The 21,019-nt window shown below is 43.0% G+C and overlaps 1 pseudogene across 1 annotated transcript; it reads left to right on the top strand.

Annotated features, from left to right (window-relative positions):
• The first annotated feature begins 9,521 nt into the window (after positions 1–9,521).
• Positions 9,522–20,994, top strand: LOC309625668 (zinc finger CCHC-type and RNA-binding motif-containing protein 1 pseudogene; annotated as a pseudogene). The gene has a single exon. The product of its transcript is annotated as a zinc finger CCHC-type and RNA-binding motif-containing protein 1 pseudogene (transcript).
• The last annotated feature ends 25 nt before the right edge of the window (positions 20,995–21,019 follow it).

Raw genomic sequence — 21,019 nt, 5'->3', positions numbered from 1 at the left:
ACCACTGCACCACCAGGGAAGTCCAGGCTTGTCTCATCTTGAGTGTCCCCTGACACTCCAGTCTCTTCAGGATCCTTTTTGTTCTTTGAGTTTTTATTTAACAGATTGAAACTCTGTATAAACTAAACCCTCCTCTTTAATGTCAAAAGCATCTCAGATTTCAACTTTTTTCTTTACTAGAACCACATTCCCCAAGGTTAGGCTTGCTTAGCTCTGCTACTGAACGAGACTAATATTCTAAGGTTACAGTTTCTTCCCTCTGGCTAGCTCCAAGAAATCCTTTCCTGCCCTAAAGTTGATTCACTACCTGGTCATTCTTCAGCTTAGAATCACCCGAGGGCTGATAAAAACGTAGTCTTCTGGGTCCCACTCCCAGCGTTTTTGACTCAGTAGGTCTGGGGTGGGGCCTGGGAATTTGCATTTCTAACAGGTTCTCAGGTGAGGCTGACTGTGGATCCGGGGACCACACTTTGAGAACCACTGCCCTGGCTCTGGTTCCTTAATTGCTACCTCCTGTGCCTGTTTTGCCATTGACTCCCTTTAGCCCCTAAATCTTTTACAGATTTTATCTCTGCTGGTCCAGGATGAAACTCAGAGGGGGAAAGGGAATGGGAGCGCTCACACAGGCTTCCACAGTGGAGATCGGCCAAAAATAGTGGGAATTCAATTCAACATCACAACCAGTTTTTTTTTTTTATAGTATTGTTTATTTCTCCATTTTTTTAAAATTTTATTTATTTATTTATTTATTTATTTTTGGCTATGTTGGGTCTTCGTTTCTGTGCGAGGGCTCTCTCCAGTTGCGGCAAGCGGGGGCCACTCTTCATCACGGTGCGCGGGCCTCTCACCATCGCGGCCTCTCTTGTTGCGGAGCACAGGCTCCAGACGCGGAGGCTCAGTAGTTGTGGCTCACGGGCCTAGTCGCTCCGCGGCATGTGGGATCCTCCCAGACCAGGGCTCGAACCCGTGTCCCCTGCATTGGCAGGCAGACTCTCAACCACTGCGCCACCAGGGAAGCCCCCACAACCAGTTTTTTGAGTGGCTGGTGTGTTATAAAGCACTGGTGGGGAGGGGTTAGAGAGATAAATAAGTTTCTGTTCTCAAGAAACTTAACATCTAATAAAGGGAAAGCCCAGCATAGCACTAATGATACTATAAGGGAAAATGTATTCTCTTAGAAAAAACGTTAAAGGGCTCTGGGACTATCCAACACTGTTGGTGTCCCAAGCATATTCCCTAGGCCTACCCCAGAGGTCATGGCCAGGACTCATTCTCAGGGTCATGAAAGTGCAGTGTCAGCAACTCAACAATCCTGAGTGAGCACCTCCTTAAATTTTGCACCCTAGGGGTCTCCTAGGGTGTCCTCCTCCTAGCCTTGGCCCTGCCAGAGGTTACAAGAGAGTTCCAGTGTTCCTGATGGATTTCAGCCTTTCTCTCCATACAGGTATTCTCTACCAGAGGAGTTGGCCAGGCAGGTCTGAACCACGTGTACAGCTGGAGATGGAGCCAAGAGCTCATGAAATTACAGTGCAAAGTGTATAGAGCAAGAAGAGCAGAGGGCCTCAGGCTGGTATTTGAGGAATGCCAACATTCAAGGGATGGGATTCAGAAAGGTAAGTAGTAGAACAAAAACCAGTACAGCTTGAGATCTGCTTTGATGACTGAATGAAGTGTTAGACACAGAACTTGCCTTTGGGAAGCTTCCAGGCTAGTAGGGGAAACAAGATCTGTGCTTGAAAAGATAAATATTCTGGCACCAAGCCCCAAATCAGTGTTAAGGAGAGAGTGTAACGAAGAGGGTTAAGCTAAGGCTTGCCTTAACTTGAGCAATGTGATCCTCAGTTTTTCCATTTATAAATGGTAACAGCGACATTGATTGCATAGTGTTTTTATGAAAATTGTGTAAAATAATTAAACTCCTAAGCACAGTTGCTGGCCCATAGTAACCACTCAGTAAAGTGTTCTTATTGTAATGTCTGTTGTGATGCTGTTGCTGATGATGATGAGTAAAGTTTAGAAGAAAGAGAGGGAGTTGTGGCTTGTGTTGGGAATGATGGATGACGGACAGCGAGTAGTTGGAAGGGTCAGAATGTAGAGCAGGATTCGCCTACATCCTGGGGCAAGACACTGCAACACGGAGCAGGGGCAGTGATTGTTAAAAGTGCAGGGATGAGTCAGAAGATCGGTTTGTTCAGAGTGTGTGCAGCCTGAGAGGGAGGCGTTAAGAGTAGATAGTAAAAAAAGTGCTTTTTGTAAGCATGTATGGTGAAAGATGTTAACTAGACTTATTGTGATGATCATTTCATAATATATACAAATATTGAATCATTATGTTGTACACCTGAAACCAATATAATGTTATATGTCAATTATATCTAAATTTTAAAAAAAGGAGTAGATAGTGGCCACACTGTGAATCTTGGGATAGGAAGTTTGGGCTTTGCCCCAGAGTTAATCCAGAACCTCTGAAGATTTATGACAAAAAAAATAACATAAATGAAAACAATCTTTTAGTGAGATTAATTTATAAATTGAGAGCGGTAGTAGGAAAAATGATGCTGGGTAGCTCAGTACCTCAGGTATGATATGATGCTAGGTTAGTGGAAATTGAAAGGAAGGAGAACATTGAAGAAATATTCAAAAGAAAAGAATCAATTCAAAACAGAAGAAAAGGGTGTTAGGTTAAGATATGAAGGCATGGATGGAAGTAGGCATCCTTTGTCCTCATACCTGGATTTTGAGGTCGGGTTTCCTAGAGAATGGTTGTATTAGTCTGCTTGGGCTTCCATAACAGAAAACCAGACTGGTCGGCTTAAACAACAGACACTTATTTTCTCACAGTTCTGAAATCCAAAAATTCATGATTAAGGTGCCATCGCAGATGGTTTCTGGTGAGACCTTTGTTCCTGGCTTACAGGTGGCTGCCTTCTCACTGAGTCCTCACATGGTCCTTCCCCTGTGCACGTGCTGAGAGAGAGATTTCTTCCTCTTCTTAAAAGGACACCAGTCCTGTTGGATTAGGGTCACACGCTATGATCTCATTTAACCGTAGTTATCTCCCTGAAGGCTCTATCTTCAAATACTGTCACATTGGGGAGGGGGGATTAGAGCTTCATCATATGAACCTGGGGCAGGGAGTGGGGCAGGGACACAATTCAGTCCATAACAATGGTGTTATGTGCTACTATGAGACAAAGGAACTACGAAGTTTGAGCTAATGGAGAGGAAGATAATTTGGGCTTTAGACATGATGGTTGGTTAATCTATAGCACCATCCAGTAAAACATCCTGCAATGATAAAAATGTTCTATATCAGCATTGTCCATTATTGTAGCTACTAGTCACATGTGACAACTGAGCATTTAAATGTGGCTAGTGAGACCAAGGAAATGAATTTTTAATTGTATATACTTTAACTGTATTAGATAGCACAAGTTATAACCATAGGAACCCTAGGCAGAGTAAAGAGGTTTTATCAATAATTAGATAGCTAAGGCTTCTCCTAGGCCTTAAAGTCTGGTACTATAGATATTCAACTTCAAACCACCTCTTGTCAGCCAAGGAAAATCTGAAGCTCTGAAAAGATATATGACTGTTCCAGGTTAATGCAGCTAGTTAGTTACAGATCCTCAATTTAACAGACAGCTGAAGATATACAACTGTTTGTCAGGGACCGAGATCAATGCTTTGGAGTCATCCCCTGGACATGACATGATAGTGGATATAATCTAGAAAGAAAGGATAAGCCTTGATAAATACTTACCTAAATAGAATGAAAAGAAAAACAAATCATAAAAGGAAACAGATTTTCATCTGCCAAATTTATACCAACAATTAGACAGCCCCAGATCACCACCACCTCAACATACTCCAAGTGCATCTCAGAGAGGTGGGCACAGATAAAGGGCGAGAGCCCTTGTGGCCCCCATCTCCACTCACATTGGCTGGCTGCCCACAGCGAGGCTCTCAACCTCTCTGCGCTTCCTTTTCCTCCTTTGTAAAATGGGAATAATGACAAGACTTCCTTCCAAAGGCTGTTGAGAAGATTAAGTGAGGTGGCATGTAAAGTATGAGCAAAGCCCTGGTGCATAATACACATTCTTTAAATTTTAGATTAAAAAAATGAAATCTGTCTTGTCCCTAATCTTGTTCCTCTTCCTGCGTCCCTGATCTGGGCTAATATAGCCTTGCCGTTCATCTAGTCAGTCTTGCTGGAAACCTGAGTCACCTTTGATTTCTTCTTCCTCATTCCCCACATCCAGTAACTCACCAAGTGTTACGATTCAAGCTCCACAGTCTCTCAGATGTAGCGTCCTCACTGTGTGTCCTCCACTCCTGCTGTCGCTCACATCCTCGGCACTTTCTGTCAAAAGCGTCTCCGCTAACGATGTGTTTGCTACATCCATCCATTCTGTACGCCAGGGTGGGATTTTGCACCCTTCCCCTGGCAGTTTCTTTTTGCAGACAGGATTAAGTTGACATTGCTCAGCTCGGCACTCAAGGCCCTTCACAGCTCACCCCCCAATCTACCTCTGTTTTCATATTTCACCTTTTACTTTGAACCAAGAATACATAAATAGGAATCCGTGCATTTTAAAAATTCAAATGAATGATTGTCTTGTGACTCTGTGTGGACCTGGGAGGAGGAAGCAGAGTTGTTTGTTTGTTTGTCTGTTAATTTGACTTCTAGGGGAAAATGCAGAATTCCCCATTAGAGCTTACAGAGAGATTCCTTTCCAGTACCTCCTGTAATTAGGGGGATTGTGTGTCCTCATTTGCCCAGGACAATCTTCTTTACAACTGTCCGTGCTGTATAATTTTTAGGAGCAACCTCCCCCCATTTCACCCTCAAAAGTGTCCCAGTTTGGGCAATAGGTTGTGTGGTCACCTAGAACCCACCTTGCCAAAATAAGTCAGTCTGAAGAAATGAAGGACAGCAACAGAATGATTGTCCCCACCCACCCATCTTCTTTGGCATTTGGCCTTGGAGTCACTCTTCACTTCTGTCAGCACCTCCTGCTTCCTGCTGGAACCACTGCAGGGCTGCTTAGGCCACGCTGAAGCATCTCTTCCAAGCTATTGCTTCATACCTCCCAAGCCTCTTTATTAAAAATCACCTCATGGCCCCATTCTCTGAACCTACTTGATGAAAAAAACTAATAGCTAAAAAGTAGCTAGATGTGCCACCTTCCAGAGAGAATTTATGAATTTTAAAAGGACCTTAAGAGCCCTGACCAAATGAATGACTAACGGAGGACTTTTAGAACTGTGTAGGTGTCAGCAGTGTCATTCAAGTGATGCATCAGAGGCCAGGGATGGCATGAGGGACCGGAGAGGACGTGAGCCATTGCTCACACCCCTGACCGACAGGGAGAAAGAGATGGGGGAGGGGGGCGTGGGGGGCACATAGTAATGAATGATCCTGGAAACTAAGAGAAATGTGAAAATTAAAAAAAGGCATGACTCAGGGAAATTACTGCTGGGGACTCCCTGGGCATGTATTTGGAAATTAAACACGAGAAAAAAATTGTCAGAAGTAGAGGATACACAAGCTGTTACAAAGAACCGGCAGCGTTCCAGCCAAGCCAAGTCAGGCAGGCACAGGGCAGGATGCATATGGTGACGAGGGGTTCTGTTCTCTGGCACTGTCCCCAACACCCACAAGCTCCCCTTTGTCTGCTCGACACTGAGGGATGCTCTAGCACGAGCCTCCTGAACAGCGCTGGTCAGGAGAAATAGATAGGAAGAAACTTTCTCAAATGGAAAAGTAAAGAGCTGACTTTAGTCAAGAGAGTATTTAAAAGGTTTCAGAAAGGGAGATGGGAAGAGAGAATAGATCCTGTCTTGGGAACACTTTACAAAGTTAAGACAAGAGATCAAAGACATTTCAGAGACTAGGCTGAGAAGGAGAACCCTAAAAGGGACAATGAGACTGTGTCTAGGAAGGAATTACATAGAATGGGAGCCCTTCCATCAAAGGGGCAGGAGAAATAGACAGTGGAGGCAAACAGGGATGTATTTTCAGCAATCTGTTTCTTTCCTCACTGCTTTCCTTCCTCCTTTCCCCTGTCCTTGCTAGTCTCCGTCCCCACCTCCTTCACTTCCTTCCTTTCCTGTCTTCTGAGCTTGGATGTGGACCTTTGGCTGGCGTGCCTTACTCTGCGTACCAACTTGGGAGGTACCATACTCAATGCAGTGACCTCTAGCAAGGTTGAACTCTCTCAGGGGAAGGGGGGCAGATGATGGAGGAAATTGCTGCAGGCAGAAGCTCAGTACCAAATATGACCTTATTCCTCTTTTAATAGAAAAGTTTGATTATTATATCTTTTTTCAGGATCATATAGAAATTGGCCAAAACCTGGTTCATCATCTGTACAGAAGGTCCTGGGAGGCTGGGCTTTTTCAGTCTGGAAAGACTATTCTCAAAACATTCAAATGCTAATTCACACATGGCTGATAATTCTACGGAGTAAAAACTCAATCTCATTTGTAATCAAGAGAACAACAAAAAAATTTAAAAATAAAAATAAATGCCATTTTTTTTCATTTTGTATTAGTAAAGACTTAAAATCAAAAAGAGAAAACACCAAGATTTGTGAGGAAGGAGTAAAATAGATAATCATATACTATTTGTGGAATTATAAATTGGTATAACCATTTTTGGAAGATTGGGCAATATGTATCCAGAGCTCACGAAAGTTTACATAAAGAAAGCAATCACAAATATGCCAAAACAGTTTTATACAAAGATATTTATTTAGTGTTTTTATAATAGTGAAAAAATAGAAAAAAAATGCAACATTAAAGGATTTATTTCTCCTATTGAAGTATATCTGACATAGAACATTGTATAAATTTAAAATGTAAACATGTTAATTTGACCCATTTCTATATTGCAATATGACTGCCATTGTAGCAATAATTAAGTCAAAACCGCTGTGAGAGATCACCCCTCACCTGTTAGAATGACCATCATCAAGAAGACAGGAGATAACAAGCGTTGGTGAGGGTGTGGAGAAAAGGGAGCCCTTGTGCACTGCTGGTGGGAATGTCAGTTGGTGTAGCCACTGTGGAAAACAGTATGGAGGTTCCTCAAAAAATGAAAATAGATCTACCATGTGATCTAGCAATTCCACTTCTGGGTATATACCTAAAGGATTTATTAAATAAATTATGGAGCATATTAAAAATCGTAGGATATATAAACATGAAGAATGTTTACATTCTACTTAAATTTAAAAGGTCCTTTATAGGACAATATTACATATGATTTCAACTCTTGTCATATTATATACGTATAGTAGAAGGTGAGAAGGTTTATATATATAAAAATTTATAGTTAATTTTTTTAAAGAGTGAGCTCACTCACTGTGGCCAGGGTTAGTGTTTAGGTCCTGAGGTGCCAGTATCTCTCCTGGCCTAGAACTTGGCATGTGCTGTTTCCTCTGACTAGCTACCTAGAACGTTTACCTACCTATCCTATCCTCCTTCCCTTCCTCCCCCTCTAATCATTCTTCAGAAGACAGGTAAAAGATGCGTTCTTCCTAGAAGCCTTGCCTGACACCCTGGTCTGTCTGGTTCCTCTGTTATGTGCTCTCTAGGACTAGTATCTTCTTCCTTCAGAGAAGCTCCTCAATTTGTAGTAATGCATGTTTATTAGTATAACTATTTTGTCACCGTCACTCCCACTTGAAGGTAAGCTGTACCAGCTCCAGACGATATTTCTTTTGTTCACTCTCATATCCTCATACCTAGCCAGTGCCTGGCACATATTTTGTGTTTCATAAATACCTATTGAATAAATGAATGAATATTTGAATATTAATATTTGAATGAGTGAATGAATAAGCATAAAGGTTCATCCTAACTTGATCTCCTGGAAATCTTCCAGATTAAATGATGCTCAAAATTGCTAAAAACCAATAGGAATCTTCCAAGTTTGTTGTGATCTGGAGTCAAATAGTCTTCATCACTCAACATACATTTATTCATCACCTATTATATAGTATAGAGGTTAAGATCACAGGTTCTAGGGTCAATGGCCTGGTCAAATACTTGCTGTGTGAACACTGGGAAGTTAGTGAACAGTTCTGTGTCTTAGTCAATTCATCAGATAACAGGAATTTTAATTGTAAATACGTATCTCGAGTGGTTGTTGGAAGAATTAAGTTAATAGAGATGAATCACAGAAACTGGCACATGGCCACAGTGTATGGGATCGATAAATGTTAATTATTGCCAGCATTACTATTAATTTTTGTATCCAAAAGCCCTTGCACTATAAGTTATGGAGGATGCGATGATAAATCAGGCAAGAATTGCCCTACAAGATCTTGTAATTAAGCAGACAAGATAAAGAGTATAACAGTGGAAAGAGCACAGATGAAACAGGAGAGCTAAGAGAATTCAGAGGAGGGAGCAAAGTACATCCAGGGTAGATTCTTTTCTGGGCATCAGATAGAAGACAAACTCTGATGTTGTTTAAACAGCAAGGTATATCTTGTTTACATTTTAATGAGCTCAGATAGATACTCTTAAACAGATTAGACAAACTCTGCACCAACCTGGTTAGCAGCTCTGGCTCATTGGGGATGTAGTCACAGCAAGGGGCAGCCACAGCTTTATGCATGTTTTGAAAAGATTCACACGACTTCCCTGGCAATCCAGTGGTTAAGACTTCGCCTTAATGGGTCCGATCCTTGGTTGGGGAGCTAAGATCCCACATGCCTGGTGGCCAAAAAAACCAAAACATAAAACAGAAGCAAAATGTAACAAATTCAATAAGGACTTCAAAAATGGTCCACATCAGGACTTCCCTGGTGGTACAGTGGTTAAGAATCCACCTGCTAAGGCAGGGGACACGGGTTCAAGCCCTGGCCCTGGAAGATCCCACATGCTGCGGAGCAACTAAGCCCGTGCGCCACAACTACTGAGCCTGCGCTCTAGAGCCCGTGAGCCACAACTACGGAGGCTGCGTGCCACAACTACTGAAGCCTGCTCTCCTAGAGCCCGTGCTCCGCAACAAGAGAAGCCACCGCAATCAGAAGCCCGCGCACCGCAACGAAGAGTAGCCCCTGCTCGCCACAGCTAGAGAAAGCCCGCGCGCAGCAACAAAGACCCAATGCAGCCAAAAATAAATAAAATAAATTAAAAAAAAAAAAAAAAAAATGGTCCACATCAAAAAAAAAGAAAGTCGGGCTTCCCTGGTGGCTCAGTGGTTGAGAATCTGCCTGCCAACGCAGGGGACACGGGTTCGAGCCCTGGTCTGGGAAGATCCCACATGCCGCGGAGCAACTAGGCCCGTGAGCCACAACTACTGAGCCTGCGCGTCTGGAGCCTGTGCTCCGCAACAAGAGAGGCCGCGACAGTGAGAGGCCCGCGCACTGTGATGAAGAGTGGCCCCCACCTGCTGCAACTAGAGAAAGCCCTCGCACAGAAACGAAGACCCAACACAGCCATGAATTAATTAATTGATTAATTAATTAATTAATTAATTTTAAAAAGTCTTATAAAAAGAAAAGATTCACACAAAGACATCTCCATGCCAGGTCTCCTGAAGACCAGCTGGCCAGGGCACATCAACATCGGGCTCAGAACACTCCCCGCTGGCCAATCATGGTTCACTTTTCTCCAGAAAATACTCTTCTTGTTTTTGCAAAGAGTCTTGAACAAGGAGCCTTCCCTGAACCCTTGTTATTCTGCTGTTCAGCCTGATAAACATGAGAGACCACTCTTCCTGTCGCTAAGCTATGGCAGTTCTCTGCCAAGATAAGATTATACCAGAGAAGATGATTATCACCTAATAAAACAGCTTACCCAACTCAATATTAATCATGACTGAGTTATTTTACCAACTGCTTAGAGAACTATCACCTCGTACAGCCCAGCAGGCACCCTTGTATACATTTTCTCTTTCAGCAGAACAATCATCCACAGTCAGCAACGGGCCATTTCCATGGAATATTGCTTGCAGGTAGATAGCTCCACCAATGCTCCCTACTACCACCGTCACCTTCACCCCCCATCACACACACACATCCCTCCCTCATTCTAGAAATGCCTATCTGTCAGCCCCTCCATCAATGTACTGCATCTTGGTCTTTGGAGTGAAATGACAGAGTAACAGCTGGTGGACAGAAAGCAAAGTCAGTCAAATACAAACATAGCACAATTTAGACTTTAAAGAGACCTGATTCAAAGTATCTCAAATAAGCAATTCAAAACTGTTAAGTGACCAGGTGAGTTTTGTGGTTACAGATTCAAAGTGAATTAATTCAACAAATATTTGACCGCCTACTCTGGGCCAGACCCTGTGTTAGTTGCTGCTGGTTTAACAGGGAGGAATCTGGCCAAGGAAGTTTATACCCCAAAACTTGACAGTGTTGTGAGGAGTGTCCTTACTCCCCAACTTCTAGAAGATGTGCTGATGGCAGTGACAGGAGCTGCATTTACTTGAGTTCAACTCTCATTTCCTAAGCACCTATATGGTGCAAAACATTTTATCCAGCACTGTAGGATTACATTCAAGTCATATAATACATTGCCCCTGCCCTCACAGGTACTACAAACTACTTAGGAAAGGCCAATATTTGGACAGGTCAACATACATGACCTACAGCTTGAGGCCTTGAGCACCGGGTTAAGTTGAGCCAAAACTATTGGGTAAAATCCATCAGTGGATGCTCTTTGAGCTAGTCCTTCAACTTCCTCTTTGCAAGGGTTTTATTTCCTATTTGAAATTGCTCTTCCCTAGGAAGGTCCAGGTTAGGACTGCGTAGGGGAGAGGCCGGTGTAGAGGAAGCAGCCTCTACGGGAAGCATGTACAGTGACGTGTGTTTGGTTGCAAGAAGCAGAAAACCCAACTCAAGAACATAAGTTGCATGTGCCATTGAAAAGTCCAGAGATACAGTGAAATTCAGATGCTGTTTGATCACTCCAGCACAGCCTTGGTAGTTGTCTCCACTCTGCCCTCCTCTGTGTGTTTGCTTCAACTTCAGCTGGACTCCTATAAAATAGGATGGATCAATGGATACATCAGTCCCAGGCCTCCGGTTTCCACATGGCACCATTTTGGAGGAAAAGGGACCTTTTATTTCTCCAACCACCAAAAGTCTTCCACTCTATTTGACCCAACTTAGTTCTCATACCCCTTGGAACTAATCATTAAGATTAGGGGAGTGTCAGGGGCTGAGTGACATAGGCTTAGAAATAAGAAGGTAATCTCGCCCAGGACCTGTGATGCCAAGGCAGCTGCAAGGGGCGACGAACAGTCGGGGTTGAGCCCCGAGTGAGCTGAGGGCTCGCGCTCTTCTAGTCTCCCGGGCCTGCCCCGCCTGAAGAAATGAGTGGTGGGTTGGCCCCAAGTAAAAGCACAGTGTGTGTATCCAACCTGCCCTTTTCCCTGACCAACAATGACTTATACCGGATATTTTCCAAGTATGGCAAAGTTGTAAAGGTTACTATAATGAAAGATAAAGATACCAGGAAGAGTAAAGGGGTTGAATTTAGTTTATTTTTGGATAAAGACTCTGCACAAAACTGTACCAGGGCAATAAACAACAAACAGTTATTCGGTAGAGTGATAAAAGCAAGCATTGCTGTTGACAATGGAAGAGCAGCTGAGTTCATCCGAAGACGAAACTACTTTGATAAATCTAAGTGTTATGAATGTGGGGAAAGTGGACACTTAAGTTATGCCTGTCCTAAAAATATGCTTGGAGAACGTGAACCTCCAAAGAAGAAAGAGAAAAAGAAAAAAAAGAAAATTCCTGAACCAGAAGAAGAAATTGAAGAAGTAGAAGAAAGTGCTGATGAAGGGGAAGATCCCACTCTTGACAGCCTCAGTCAGGCCACAGCTTTCCAGCAAGCCAAAATGGAAATCCAGTTCAGGGGGTTCCTCAACATCAGATGATTCAAGACGCCCAGGGATAAAGAAAAGCACAGATTTCAGTGATGAGGAGGAACGTACTGATTAAAATTATATATATTATGTCAATATCATTAAAAAAAATTTTAAATCTTGGAGTACCAAGTTCCATTGGGACTAAAGATTACTTTTAGAATTTGAACATAAGAACACTTAGTACCAAATAGTTTTTTACTTTAAAATAGTTCATAGGAAATTGAAAAGTAATTTTAAAGTATCATGTTTATCTTGCATCAAGATTTGCTAATAATCATTAATCTTGAAAACAGTTCATTTGAATAAAAAAGAAAACTTAATACTATCATAATAATGCTATTGTCATCCCAAGAAAAAAGGTAGATAAGTAAAAATATTTGTTTGAGAAGTTCATTATAAAAGTTTATTCGTGATTGGCTTAGTTGAGGACTTCTGAAATAAATTTCATCTTTAAAAAAAAAGGTAGGGCTTCCCTGGTGGCGCAGTGGTTAAGAATCCGCCTGCCAATGCAGGGGACACGGGTTCGAGCCCTGGTCTGGGAAGATCCCACTTGCCGCGGAGCAGCTAGGCCCATGAGCCACAACTACTGAGCCTGAGCTCTAGAGCCCACGAGCCATAACTACTGAGCCCGCGCGCCTAGAGCCTGTGCTCCACAACAAGAGAAGCCACCAAAACAACAAAGAGTAGTCCCCACTCGCCGCAACTAGAGAAAGCCCGCGCACAGCAACGAAGACCCAACGCAGCCAAAAATAAGTAAAATTAAATTTAAAAAAAAAAAGGTAATCTCTAGGCCAGTTACCATGGGAACAGGGATGAGAATATGTTGATTGGTTCAGGACCTCCCCACTTTGGTTTCGGGTTGAGGTAGTCAGGAGTCAATCCCACCCACAAACAATGTGTTAGGAAGCGGTGGGGGGGGGGCATTTTGGCAGAAAGGAAAGCAACGACGTACATCACAGGTAGACCCTTCGAAACTGGAAAGATTCAGACTCATTCACGAAAAGAAGGCAATAAGATGGTAAGTGATATCTGGGGAAATGAATCAGCCCCTGTAAAGCATTCTGTAAGAATGAGCCACTAAATAATAAGCATGTAATCATTGGGATGCTTTGTACACATACTAACTCTGCAGATTGCCTGAGCTCAGGGTGATTTTACTGCTGTTACTCTGGCAGCAAGCCCTCCTTGCCAAGATTGTTATTATAGGACCAGCTGAGCTGTAGCAGCCTGGAGGGTTCTTTAGCTCCTCATTCATCACAGAGACATTTATTACCTACTTGGTACATAGCCCCCTCAGCATCAAAAGAAAAAATTGGAGGAAGATCAGCAGCCATGGAACCAATACACCTCCTTCTAGCCCCTTCTGAACACAAATCTAAACACCTTTCTGGGCGTGGGGCAGGGCCCTTCGTGGTTCAGTATCTCATGTGGCTGTCTTCTCTGAAGGGAGCATGTCAGTTGCCACCTGCATGGAGGAGATATCATAGTGGCCACACGATGTGGATAAGAACCCCAGTTTGGGAGTCTTCACAGCTGGGGTCAGGACCTGGCCATAGTGCGGTGTCTGTTGTGGGACCTCAGTCCTTTTGTCTCTCTGGGTCTCAGTTCCTCTTGTAAAATTAGCTAACGTTGCCCTATCACATTTTAAGAGCCTAAGTTTTTATGGTAGACTTCCCTGGTAGAAGAGTCTCCATCCTAGTTCAAGATTGAAAAGATGTTCTATCTTAGTCCTGGCGCCCCAGGAAAGAGATCCGTGTGAGAGACTTGGCGGGAGTGCTCTCAGGATCAACACTCCCGAGGGAGGGAAAGAAGTAGGGTTGGGAGGCGGACAGGTTGACTGCGGCGCGGTCTCAGTGCAGACCTCGCGGTCATCACACAGCGAGCAGTGGAGCTGGATGGACCTTCTGGGCCCACACTGAGGAGGGGGCTGGGTCTTATCGACAAGGCACAGGGTGCAGCTCCCCGCAGAGAGAGCGCCAGACCTGGGGCAAGGCCGTTCTCCTAAGCTGCTGGCAGTTGCCTGGGAAGGACTCAGTTGTGAACTTTCAAACAGCCAACACCCCTGGAAACCAGGGACAGAATGCCTCTGTCTTGAAGGGGGGTTTGGGGGTCTGAGTGACAGGCAACAGCACCCACTGCATGTCGTGCAGCCGTGTCCTCTGAATATGGGGACCAGCGCAAGGAGGGGCCATGTCTCTTCCCTTCCTAGTCTCTGTCCCTGTATGATGGCCCAAGGCACCCAACTTTCCCTCTAGTGATTTTCTGAAGGGAAGACTAATGCTGGAGTCCCCCTCACCTGGCTTTCATGGATGCTGTGACTGAGCCTGACTTAATTATGCAAACAGCCCTCAGAGGAAACCAGGCTCCTTAGTGGTACAGGGGATGTTACTTTGACCCTGTGAGCACTGCTTTTTAAAGGGCGTTTTAATTTATCCCTCAGAAAAAAAGAATTTGGTATGTTGAATGTTACCTTTGAGAACAGCTCTACCCTTATATATCCTTGTGACAGTCCCCTTGTGTGATGTTATTAACATTTCCTTAATTTATACCTAGGGGAACCAAAGGCCCACAGCCTTTTTCTGGAGGGGCCCTAAGTGTGAGGAACTCTCACCTGCCTTTTGCTGAGAGTGAAGAAAAAGCTTTCTTTACAAACTGAAACAATGTAGTTAATTTTGACATTCATTTTTCCTTTACCCACTATTTTTCTCTGATTTAACTGTTTTAGAATATGCTTTTCTTATATTTCTGTCCTTTGGTTTTGAGCAAAAGACACATCTTAAAAATATCTAATCAATAAAGAAGATGCAATTCCATTATGCATCACTTCCTTTAATAGGACCTATTTTAAACCTGGACTTCCAGAACTAAGATATCCAATAGTTTATCAGAAATAGACAGTTTGAATAAAGTATATTTGCAGGTCCACAACTGCCTCTTCGTATATAAATTTGTACAAAGCCATCAAAAGAACACTGGTAAAACCACTCCACTTGAAATGATGTCATCACTTAAATAGAATTATCCCAGTGCAGTTGTTCGGGGAAAAGGATGTAGAGACAGAACCTCCAAAATAGTTACTTTTAGAATCAATCAGGAGTTTAAGAGAATTCAACTTTCCAAATGTAACTCCAGTGTATGAGAAGACATTTTTTTGGCTGAGGAAATTCTCACCATTATAAATCAATTGCACATTTTTTAATGAGAGTCTACTTTATGCTCCACAGTACTGATCAGAGGAGAGTGTATCAAGAAGTATTAAAAAAAATGTCTTGCCCTCAAGAAATTATAATCTCACTGGGGAGAACACACTAGCACATGAGATAATTAAAGCACAATGAGGGCTTCCCTGGTGGCGCAGTGGTTGAGAGTCTGCCTGCCAATGCAGGGGACACGGGTTCGAGCCCTGGTCTGGGAAGATCCCAAATGCCACGGACCAACTAGGCCCGTGAGCCACAACTACTGAGTCTGCGCCTCTGGAGCTTGCGCTCGGCAACAAGAGAGGCCACGACAGTGAGAGGCCCGCGCACCGCAATGAGGAGTGGCCCCAGCTCGCCGCAACTAGAGAAAGCCCTCGCACAGAAACGAAGACCCAACACAACCAAAAATAAATAGAAAGAAAGAAAGAAAGAAGCTTTCATTTTAAAAAAAAAAAAGCACAATGAAATCTAAAATACTCTAAATTTAGTGGAAGTTCAGGGAGGGGAGGGCCCAGTAACCACAGGCTGATGTAGGTAATGAAAGCTTTTACTAAGGGGTCAGGAGTGAAGCCTTTGAGAGCCCCAGTCGAACTACAAAAATACTTTCTGGGAGGGGCAGTGTTTTAAGTGTTAATTACTTTTTAATGTCTTATCTATAAATTATTGATTAGACCGCTGAACACTTGAGTTGTACTTGAGAGGAATAGCCGACAGTGGGTCAGGTAAGCTTGGAGAGAGGGAGGTCCCAGAGAAGGTTTGAGAGCTGGAGGCGCCACGTGAGGAAGGGCAGGCCTGGGTGAGAGTCCTGGGGGTGTCAGCAGAAGGGGTTGACCCTTGGTCCACATGGACAGAAAGCCTCAAGGAAGGGAAGAAGAGGCAACCAAAGGGAAGTTCCCCCAAAGCAGTCTGTGCCTGCTGCACATTCAGGGCCAAATTTGCTAACCCTCCATGGAATATAAAGGGAGCTGAGAAGTATTACAGCTTCCCTGGTTATTTCAAATAACCCCCGGTCCTGGGCAGAGTCACTATCTGCAGTGGGGGCTTCCCGGCCCCAGCCCTTCTTTGCTAATTCTAGGCCTTTCCAAGTGGTAGAGAGCATCACAAGCAGACCTGAGTCACGTCAGCATGACTCAAGACTTCCAAGGAGAAACTGAGAAGAGTATGTAGCTGGCAAACGATAAGAGTAATTATGAATCGAGCAGGTACTCTGCTCGGCACTGCTGTACACATTTATTAGTCAGTACTTAATTTAACCTTCAAAATCATACTTTGAGACTGTGGTTATCCCGTTGTACAGATGAGGACAGTGACCCTCCTGGAGGTTACGTAACCTGCCTTAAAGGAAGTATTAGAATGCGCTCCCTAATCCATTCATTGAATGAATAATTGATTGAGCCAATCAATTAAGAATGCTCCATGAGAACAAAAATTACCAAAATTATGAAGATTTGTAAAGTGCCTGAGTATGAACAAAGTACTTTTGTGTATCGATTACCTCTCTTGGTTCTCACCACAGTTCTCCAAAGAAGACATTTTGCTTTCTCCTTCAGCAGATAAGAAAGTGGACACCCAGAAAGGGTATGTGACTCACCTGTGACTTCTCAGCTGGTAGGAATCGCTTGAAACAAGATTCAAACCCAGATGTTTGAACACCAAAGCCAGTTTTGTTCCCACCAAGGGCTCCAAGTCCAGGAGTAGGAAGACAGTCTGAGGGCTGAGGGAAGGTTGCCCACCCACGGATGAACACAGTTACAACAAACAGAATTGGTTCGGCTTTCCCGTGGTTATTATTCTTGTGATTCCCCCTATCCCCATATTCTTGCATACAAAACTTGCCTTTTTCAAAGGAGATTTTTTGTGGAATTCTGGTGTACAGCAGGGAAGGTGAATGTATGCAAAGACTGCAGCCTACCCTGAAACTAGTCTTGGGCAGGAGAAAGGCATAATCACAGTGATCTCAAGAATCTGGAGAGGAGAAGCCAGCAGAATCCCTGGGGGTTGTGAAAAAGAAAAAAGGGAGCAGAGAAGAACAAGAACAGATTTGAAAGGTGACATCAGGGCTTAGCTGGTGAGAGACCTGCCCAGTCTCTGCCGCTGGGGATGTTGTCATGGCAGTGAGGTCCCTGGGAACCGGGCTCTTCAGCCAAACTCCCTGCCCATCCCCCAGTATCCACCCAACAAAGCCAACCCCTCTCTTGGAAAGAGCGCGTGGAAACCATTAAGATAATGCAGTTCCTTCCTTGCTGACTTTGCCATTGGGAGCACCAGGCAGATCCCTTGAGCCAGACTTTCTTCGAATGGAAGAAGTAGAGGAGTTGCTGCCATGACAATGCAGTTCCCCTGCCCATTTATACCATCGGTGAGCTGGGGGAGATCCCTGGAGGAAGTGGTTCCCCACCTACTTCACCAAGGCAGGGAAATCGCCAAAGACACACAGATGGAGAGGAGCCTTAGGGAATGTTCCCTCTAGCCTGAAATGGATGCTGGAAGTTGCCGTGGCAACCTGATTCCTTGCCCACCAAACCATGAAGGAGGGAGAGCAGCAAAGCCCAAGGGCTGCAGCGGAGCCCGCTCCTGCCGGTCCAGCTCTGGGCTCCCACTCTGGCTGTACGGGGAGCGTCGGTCTTAGGTCAGAGGCGTCCCTGGGAGCCCAGCCCTTTCCTGTAGTATCTGTAAGGACGAACTGGGTACTGGCTCTTTTCCATGAAAGGACAGTACTAGTGAAGCCGGAGGACCAAAAGGAGCAGCTGAAGAAAACAAGTGGACAGTTGCTATCCCTCTCAGCAGTGGCTTTGTCATCGGGAAGCATTTGAATTGCAATGTGAATTGAATTTCCTAATTTTTGTCTCAGTTCTTGAGTTTCCTCGGGTACCTCCCTCAACTAATTATAATCTAACATTCAGAGAGGTGGGTTTTGCTTCTTGGGAGCTGGGAGTAGTTGTAGTATAGAACAGTAAGTTCAAATATTAAAATTCAAGTTACGCATGTGTATGTGATTTATATGATTAAAATTTCATCTGAACTATGAAAGAACTGAAAAATGAATAGAAATAAACTGTTTTAGGAGCCAAAGGCATGAGTTCAAGAATCCCAAACGCTGTTGGTAACAAGAAGTATGTGACCCAGTTAAAGCACAGCCTTTGGAGTCAGAGACCTTAGGGTCTGCATCCCTGTTTATTATCATAACTACTAGTCAAATCCAGAGACTAATGAGTGAAGAGTGAATAAAACACACCAGTATATAATTGACTGGTCTTTTTTTAGACAGCTGTTTTGAGGTATAATTGACATACAATAAGTGGAGCACATTTAAAGTGTATCATTTGATAAGTTCTGACGTGTGTACACCCCCTTGAAACCATCAGTGCAATCAAGTGAATATATTCAAGTCTCCTCATGCCCCTTTGTAATTTCTTCTTCCTATCCTTTCCTGCCCGCCCCCGGCCCACACCTAAGCAACCCCTGATTTACTTTCTGTCAGTATAGATTCAGTTGCATTTTCTTAAGTTTTATATGAATGGAATCAGACAGTATGTATTTTTTTGGGTCTGATTTCTTTTGTTCAGTATAATGATCCTGACATTCATCCATGTTGTTTTGTGTACCAATACTTCGTTCCTTTTTAATGCTAAGTGTATGCCATTGTATGGACATACTGAAATTTGTTTATCCACTCATCTGTTGATGGACATTTGGGTTGTATCTAGTTTGGGGCTCTTACCCACAGAGCTGCCTGAACATTTGTGTACAAGTCTTTGTGTAAGCATATATTTCTTTTTTTCTTGGGTAAAAACCTAGAAGTGAAATGACTGGATCATATGGTACGTGTATGGTAACTTTCTAAGAAATTGCGAAATTGCTTTCCAGAATGATTATACCATCAGGAGTACATGTGAGTTCCGTTTCTTCCACGTCCTCCCCAACACTTGGGATGGCCAGTCTTTTTAAATTTTAGCCATTCTAATAGGTGTGTACTGGTATCTTGCTGGGTGATTGATCTTTTTTATTGCATTTCCTCTCATTGGATCATTTTCATTGCCTTCTGGGTTCAGAAAAACAGCATCACTTGAAACATGATAGAGGTGGGTTGTGAATCAAACCAGCTAACAGGCCACATGGCTAAATTGCATTAATGAGAAGAAGAAATTAGACTTATCTCACCATCATTTTACTGTCCAAGAGTGACAGATACAATGCAGTGACCTTAGTACGAGATGCTGGTGGCAGATGACATTTTATGCTCGTCAGTGATCACAATGACAGCTACTATTTATCAGGTTCTTATTATGTATCAGACCCTGTGCTAAGGGCTTACATAAATTCTTTCATCTGCACAATACAGTGAAGTAGGCATTATTGTGCCCACTTAGCCACTGATGGAATTGAGGCTAAGAGAAGTTAGGTATCTTGGGAATAAGTAGAAAATACCTGGCCCAAAGCCAACCCTGATGCAAAGCTGATGCTTTTAACTACTGTTCTCTGAGCTGCCCAGGTGGTTATGACTCAGCATACATATAGAGTACCCACTCCTGAATAGGCAAAGCAAGTTTTGTATCAGCTGCTATAAAGAGGAACATAAAGACAAATATATATATATATATATATATACAAATCTTATTTTAACATCCTTACAAACCTGCTGGGCAAATGAATATAATTCAGGTCAATGGCTGATCGTTTGATCTATGCAAATATCAAAGTAAAAGTACTCAACTTTACTAGTTAAAAAATATACAAGTTAAAATAGGACACCGTCAGTTATATGTCAATTATATCTCAATAGAGCCAAGTTAAAAATGTTAATTTGAAAAAATGAGACACCATATCTTCTTATCTATATCATTTTATCTATTTGCTGAGGTATGTTTACATGCACACAAACATACACACACACGAACAGTGCTAATGAAGTTGCAGTGGCACTGGACCTCTCATACACGGCAGGCGGGATTTTTAAATTGCAACCGCTGTTCTCAAAGGAAACTGGGCAGGACATACATATATACATATATATTTTTTCATATATCACAAGTGCTCCTACCACTTGGCCCAGTGGTTACCCTTCTAAAAATCTACCCTAGGGAATGAGGTTCAGAATAAGATTTACCTAAAGGCTATTTATCATTGCTTTGTCATAGTAAAAACCATAAAAACAGCTAAAATGTTGAGAGTAGGAGAGCAGTTAAATAAATCTTGGTACAGTCATATATGGTGGAGTATTGTACATCTATTAAAAATTACATTGTTGGGCTTCCCTGGTGGCGCAGTGGTTGAGAATCCGCCTGCCAATGCAGGGGACACGAGTTCGATCCCTGGTCCGGAGAGATCCCACATGCCACAGAGCAACTAAGCCTGTGAGCCACAACTACTGAGCCCGCGTGCCGCAACTGCTGAAGCCCACGTGCCTAGAGCCCGTGCTTCGCAACAAGAGAAGCCACTGCAATGAGAAGCACACGCACTGCAACAAAGAGTAGCCCCCGGTTGCCGCAACTAGAGAAAGCCCGTGCGCAGCAATGAACACCCAACACAGCTAAAAATAAATAAATTAAATAAATAAATTTTTTAAAAAAATTACATTGTTGAGGCATATTTAAAGACAGCAGGCTATGCCACCTTATAATGCTAAGTGAAAAGAAGCAGGATACAAAATTATATGCAGAACATGGTTCCAATCTTATAATAGAAATCACATATATACATATACTGAAACTTTATCAAGTATTTATATTTTTGTCTTCAGAAAATAAGATATAGAAGGAAAAATACCAAAATTTAATAACAATGATATTTTGTGGGATTTTAATTTTATTCTTTATGTTTTCCCTGTATTTTCTACAGTCAGAATGACTACTTTTACAGGCAGAAAAAAAAAATAATAATTAGTTTTGTTTTTTTTTTTTAATCAAAGTAAGAAATCAGC

This window comes from Balaenoptera borealis (genome assembly GCF_965194805.1).
Source record: "Balaenoptera borealis genome assembly, chromosome: 3".
In the NCBI taxonomy this organism is placed as follows: domain Eukaryota; kingdom Metazoa; phylum Chordata; class Mammalia; order Artiodactyla; family Balaenopteridae; genus Balaenoptera; species Balaenoptera borealis.
This window is presented reverse-complemented; position numbering and strand designations above follow the sequence as displayed.